The 6,925-nt window shown below is 35.9% G+C and overlaps 1 pseudogene; it reads left to right on the forward strand.

Moving 5' to 3' along the window:
- The first annotated feature begins 3,579 nt into the window (after positions 1-3,579).
- LOC112913735 (putative high mobility group protein B1-like 1) lies at positions 3,580-6,662 on the forward strand (annotated as a pseudogene).
- Positions 6,663-6,925: the final 263 nt, after the last annotated feature.

The following is a 6,925-nucleotide window of genomic DNA, read 5'->3' on the forward strand; positions in this document are numbered from 1 at the left end:
TGCGGAGCATTTTCTCATGTGCTTGTTGGCCATGTCTATGTCTTCCTCTGTGAGATTTCTCTTCATGTCTTTTGCCCATTTCATGATTGGATTGTTTGTTTCTTTGGTGTTGAGTTTCATAAGTTCTTTTTAGATCTTGGATACTAGCCCTTTATCTGATAGGTCATTTGCAAATATCTTCTCCCATTCTGTAGGTTGTCTTTTAGTTTTGTGGACTGTTTCTTTTGCTGTGCAGAAGCTTTTTACCTTAAGTTCCAATAGTTCATTTTTGCTTTTGTTTCCCTTGCCTTCATAGATGTATCTAGGAAGTTGTACACAAGCTAACCTCTCACCTAAAGGAACTGGAGAAAAAACAGCAAATAAAACCTACACCCAGCAGAAGAGAGTTAATAAAGATTCGAGTAGAACTCAATGAAATAGAGACCAGAAGAACTGTAGAACAGATCAACAAAACCAGGAGTTGGTTCTTTGAAAGAATTAATAAGATAGATTAAACCACTAGCCAACCTTATTAAAAGCAAAAGAGAAAAACGTTAATTAATAAAATCATGAATGAAAAAGGGAGATCACAACCAGTACCAAGGAAATGCAAATGGTTTTAAAAATGTATTATGAATACCTATATGCCAATAAATTAGGCAATCTAGAAGAAATGAATGCACTTCTGGAAAACCACAAACTACCAAAACTGGAACAGGAAGAAATAGAAAACCTGAACAGGCTGATAACCAGGGGGGAAATTGAAGCAGTCATCAAAAACCTCCCAAGACACAAGAGTCCAGAGCCAAATGGCTTCCCAGAGGAATTCTAGCAAATGTTTAAAGAAGAAACAATACCTAATCCACTAAAGCTGTTCTGAAAGTTAGAAAGGGACAGAATACATCCAAACTCGTTCTATGAGGCCAGCATCACTTTATTTCCAAAACCAGACAAAGACCCCACCAAAAAGGAGAATTATAGACCAATATCCCTGATGAACACAGATGCAAAAATTCTCAACGAGATCCTAGCCAATGGGATCCAACAATACACTAAGAAGATTATTCACCATGACCAAGTGGGATTTATCCCCTGGACACAAGCCTGGTTCAACACTCATAAAACAATCAGTGTGATTGATCACATCAACAAGAGAAAAACAAAACCATATGATCCTCTCATTAGATGCAGAGAAAGCATTTGACAAAATACAGCATCCATTCCTGATCAACACTCTTCAGAGTGTAGGGATAGAGGGAACATTCCTCAGCATCTTAAAAGCCATCTATGAAAAGCCCACAGCAAATACCATTTTCAATGGGGAAACACTGGAGCCTTTCCCCTAAGATCAGGAACAAGACAGGGATGTCCGCTCTCACCACTGCTATTCAACATGGTGCTAGAAGTCCTAGCCTCAGCAATCAGGCAACAAAAGAAATAAAAGGCATTCAAATTGGCAAAGAAGTCAAACTCTCCCTCTTCACTGAAGACATGATACTCTACATAGAAAACCCAAAAGCCTCCACCCCAAGATTGCTAGAACTCATACAGCAATTTGTCAGTGTGGCAGGATACAAAATCAATGCCCAGAAATCAGTGGTGTTTCTATACACTAACAATGAGACTGAAGAAAGAGAAGTTAAGGAGTCAATCCCATTTACAATTGCACCCAGAAGCATAAGATACCTAGGAATAAACCTAACCAAAGAGGTAAAGGATCTATACCCTAAAAACTACAGAAGACTTCTGAAAGAAATTGAGGAAGACACAAAGAGATGGACAAATATTCCATGCTCATGGATTGGAAGAATTAATATAGTAAAAATGTCTATGCTACCCAGGGCAATGTACACGTTCAATGAATCCCTATGAAAATACCATGGATTTTCTTCAGAGAGTTGGAACAAATCATCTTAAGATTTGTGTGGAATAAGAAAAGACCCCGAATAGCTAGGGGAATATTGAAAAACAAAACCAGGGCCGGAGGCATCACAATGCCAGATTTCAGGTTATACTACAAAACTGTGGTCATCAAGAGAGTGTGGTACTGGCACAAAAACAGACCCATACATCAATGGGACAAAATAGAGAACCCAGAAATGGGCCCTCAACTCTATGGTCAGTCACTATTCCACAAAGCAGGAAAGACTATCCACTGGAAAAAGGACAATCTCTTCAATAAATGGTGCTGGGAAAATTGGACACCCACATGCAGAAGAATGAAACTGGACCATTCTCTTACACCATACACAAGGATAAACTCAAAATGGATGAAATACCTAAATATGAGACAAGAATCCACCAAAATCCTTAGAGGAGAACACAGGCAACACCCTTTGGGAACTTGGCCATATTAAGAATTCAATTCACTAGGAATGAACACAGTTCTGAACTTCTATGTGTCAAATATTAAAATCAACATATATGACTACATTTGAAATAATGCAAAATTTATAAAACCAGGATCGCTGTAATGGGTTTTATTAAAATTTACTCTGTATTTATAAATTTAGTAGATATTATTTAATTGAAGATGTAGGAAGATTCCAATAAAAAATGTAACAAGTTAGGGATCCCTGGGTGGCACAGCAGTTTGGCGCCTGCCATTGGCCCGGGGCGCGATCCTGGAGACCCGGGATCGAGTCCCACATCAGGCTCCCTGCATGGAGCCTGCTTCTCCCTCTGCCTGTGTCTCTGCCTCTCTGTCTCTCTGTGTGACTATCATGAATAAATAAATAAAATCTTTAAAAAAATATATAACAAGTTAGATATTGTAATTTCATTGATTTAGGTTACATCTAAAATAACATTCTTAGATTTTTTAGTTTTGGCTGATATATAGAACTCTGTTTCTACAAACCCAAAAAGGAAGAGAATTTTTATCATTCCAGATAGCTTCCTTATGCCCCTTTCCAGTCCACTCCTCTACCCTGAAGCAAATATTGTTTTGGTTTCATTCACCATAACTGTTTAATTTTAAATCTACCAGAAAATTGTTTCTTTTATTGGTATTATTTCATTATGCGAATATATGACAAATGTTTATCCATTTACCTAATGACATTTGTGTTATTGCTAGTGTTTGGCCTTTATAAGTAATTCTGCCCTAACACTGTTGTACAGCTCTTTTGTGGGTATTTGTTTATATTTTGCTTGGGTAAATATCATGAGTGAAATTATTACCTCACAGCAGAGAAAAAAGCTTAAATTTGTAAGACATTGGCAAATTGACTTCCAACTGGTTGCACCATTTTATATCCCCACCATTGATGTTTGAATTTATTATAGTACAATGTAAAAACCAGGGAATTACCATGGATACCACCCCTCACATCTTATTCAGATTTCACCAGTTTCACCTGCACTTGTATTCGTGTGTGTAGTTCCATGCAATTTTATCACGTGTGTGAATTCATATAACCAACAGCTCAATCACAACACAGAGCTTTTGCATCACTACAATGGTTTCCCTCATGCTACCCCTTTAAAGCCATACTATATTTCCATGTTCATTCTTTTCCCAGCTCCTAACTCCTGGTAATAGGTAAACTGTTCTCCATCTCTATGATGTAAACGTTTTGAGAATAAGTTTTTCTGAGCATGCATATTGAGAAAGGTGAAGAATTTGGACCATTAGTGAAATTACTATACCACTCAGGAATACAGCACATTAGAAAGTGACAACTACTGAGGGAAAAGAAAATATTAGCAATAGGTGGGGACTATTGACAGCTGCAAGAGAGAATGGGGTTCAATTTGAGTGGGTCAACCTGGACAGGGCTTTGAGAGAAGATAATACTTGAGTAAGAATAGGAGAGGTAAGGGAGTTATCTAAGTGGATTTCTGGAAGAAGAAATTTCCAGTCAGAGGAAACAACTACAACAAAGTCTGTAAGACAGGAACATGCCTGCTGTTTTTAAGGAATGGAAAGAGGCTGATTTGACTGGTGTAAAGGAGCCAGGAGTACAATAATTGAAGAAAAGGTCAGAAAAGTAACAGATCATATAACATGCATATAATATCATACCAACATTATTAGATATAAGAATATATTTAAAAACCTATGCATTTCTTTAGAACCAAAATATACAGAACATACAATTTAAAAAGGTATGTAATTCACATTATTATCAGCATCATAAAATACTTAGGAATAGTATTCTTATATATTTTGGTAAACTCTCTAAAAAATAAATAATAAACTCATTAATGCCAATAATTTAACTGTGGAATTTTTTGTAGTTGCTAAATATACAATTATTTCACTTGCACTTGAATAAATACTAAGAAAAAGGCTCAAAACTTTAGTATGTTTAAGTTCAAAATTTATGTTTAAAATACTTATTATTAAAAGAGATATAAATGGTCACAAAATTATTCTATGAGTTCAGTGAAATCTCAAACAAAACTTAAACATAAAACTTCTGCTTTGGATCAAGAAAGAGTAACAGGGGTTTCAAACAACAACAACAAAACTGAACAAAATATATGAAACAATGATTATTGAGACATTGGGCATCAGACATCAAAGGACAATGATAACTGAGAGATAGAAAACAAGTGAGGTAGGCCCTACAATTGTCCCAGCTGACTTCCTAGAGAGTTTCCAGGAACCCCAGAAGAATCTACCTTTCTTTCTGACTTGTAGATCAATTTAGGAATTCAGGGAAACCAAAGTGGCTAGGGTTTGCAAAGTGCCAGAGAAGAAACAACTGTACAAACAAAGGGAAAGAATATCACAGAGATCTATAGAGTGCTCCCCTTAAGTCTCCGTGTGAGCACTGAACAATGTATATAGATGAAACTACCCAAGGTTGGAGAAGGAATCACCTGGGAAGAATTGGGGGAACAGTCAATGGAATCCACACAAGGTCCAGAATAGTCCTAGTTTCCAACAGTCAAAGTGAAAAACCTCACAACTCAAGACATCAGGTAGAGTACTGAGGACAATTTCACTTTAGTAGTGGGGAGAATTTAGCTCTACACTAAAAATAGTTTTAGATTCTGCCTAACAATCCTAAAACAATACCCAAAAGGATCAAATCATACCAAGAAACTGTGTTTTAGAACAAACCTCAAAACTACTTATGGAATGCAGAAATATGTATCATCTAATAAGGGAAATTCCCAGTGTTTGACATCCAATTGAAAGTTACCAGCCATGCAAAGAAACAAGAAAATATGACCCAGAAATAGGAGAAAATTCAATCACTAGACAAGTATAACCAGAAATGACATAGATGAGAGAATTAGTAGATACATTAAAAACAAATATAACTATATTTCATATGTTCAACAAGCTAGAGGAAAGATTGACCATGTTAAGTAGAAACATGGAAAGTATATGTTAAAATACTCAAATCAAAATTCTAGACAGGATAACTAAAATGTTTGTCATGAAAACTATACTAGATAGGATTAGCTGCAGGTTAGGCATTGCAGAAGAAAAGATTAGTGAGTTCAAAGACAGAATCAATCCAAAATGAGATACTGAGAAGATAGGAAGTTGGGGAAAAAAATAAAGAATGCATCAGTGAGCTGTGATATAATTCAAATGGTCCAGAATGTCTGATTTGAAGAAATAATGTCCCAAATTTTTCTCAAATTTGATGCAAAACAAATCCAAAGATTTGTATCTCTACCAATACTAAAAACAAAGAAAACTAAACCAAATCACATCAAAATCAAATTTCTCAAAACCAATGACAAAAAAAAAAAAAAAAAAATCCTAGAAGCCAGAGAAAAAAGTAACATTATATAAAGTGGAATGAATATAAAAATGGAAGCAGATTTCTTACTTAAAATGGTGTAAACCAGATATGAGAGGAATAATATTTTTAAAGTATGAAAAGAAAAAAATCATTGCCATCTTAAGGTTTATGTGATTTCAAGAAATACCAAGTAACTAAAACAATCTTGAAAAAAAAAATAACAAAGATACTGTGTCTGGCTCCCACTCTCACAAACATTGCAGTGCAATGAGCTCCAGAGAGACAGTTCCAGGGCAAGTGAGAGCCAGATGGCACTGGGCAGTTCTATTCCTCACTGAGACAATAATTAAACACGTGCAGAGGAGATCCTAAGAAGCTGAGAGGAAAATGTCATCATACACATTCTTTGTCCAAACTTGCCAGGAGGAGCACAAGAAGCACCTAGATACTTCAGTCAACTTCTCAGAGTTTTTAAAGAAGTGCTCAGAGAAGTGGAAGATCATGTCTTCTAAAGAGAAAGGAAAATTTGAAGACATGGCAAAGGCAGATAAGCCCCATTATGAAAGAGAAATTAAAACTTATATCTCCTCTAAAGGAGAAACAAAAAGGAAGTTCAAGGATCCCAATGCAGTCAAGAGACCCCCCTCAGCCTTTTTCCTGTTTTTTTTTTTTTTTTTTTTCTGAGTATCACTCAAATATCAAAGGACATCCTGATCTATTCATTGGTGATGATGCAAAGAAACTGTGAGAGATGTGGAACAGCACTGCTGCAGATGACAAGCAGTCTTATAAAAGGAACTGCTAAGCTGTTAACTGCTAACTGCTAAGGGAAAATACGAAAAGGATATTGTTGCATAGCAAGCTAAAGGAAAGCCTGATGCAGCAAAAAAGGAAGTCATCAAGGCTGTATAAAGCAAGAAAAAGAAGGAAGAGGATACAGAGAGGCATTCAGTTAACAGAACAATTATTTAATATAAGTTGCATCAGAGACAACTGATGATGGAAACGACTATCTCATATATAATTAATTTGTGCTGTGTACCAACAAGAACCTGGCTTAAATTTCCATGCCAATTTACAACCCCCATACTGTACCAGACAAGGTTAGTGACTACTAAAATATCACCAGGACAGAGATCTTTAAAGACACATTTGGTAGTGTGTTAACGGCAAAAAGACACTGTAGAGTTTAAAAACATATCTTACACAGCCTTAAATTTCTAAATAAATACAAT

Source organism: Vulpes vulpes, chromosome 1 (assembly GCF_048418805.1).
Source record: "Vulpes vulpes isolate BD-2025 chromosome 1, VulVul3, whole genome shotgun sequence".
Classification (NCBI taxonomy): domain Eukaryota; kingdom Metazoa; phylum Chordata; class Mammalia; order Carnivora; family Canidae; genus Vulpes; species Vulpes vulpes.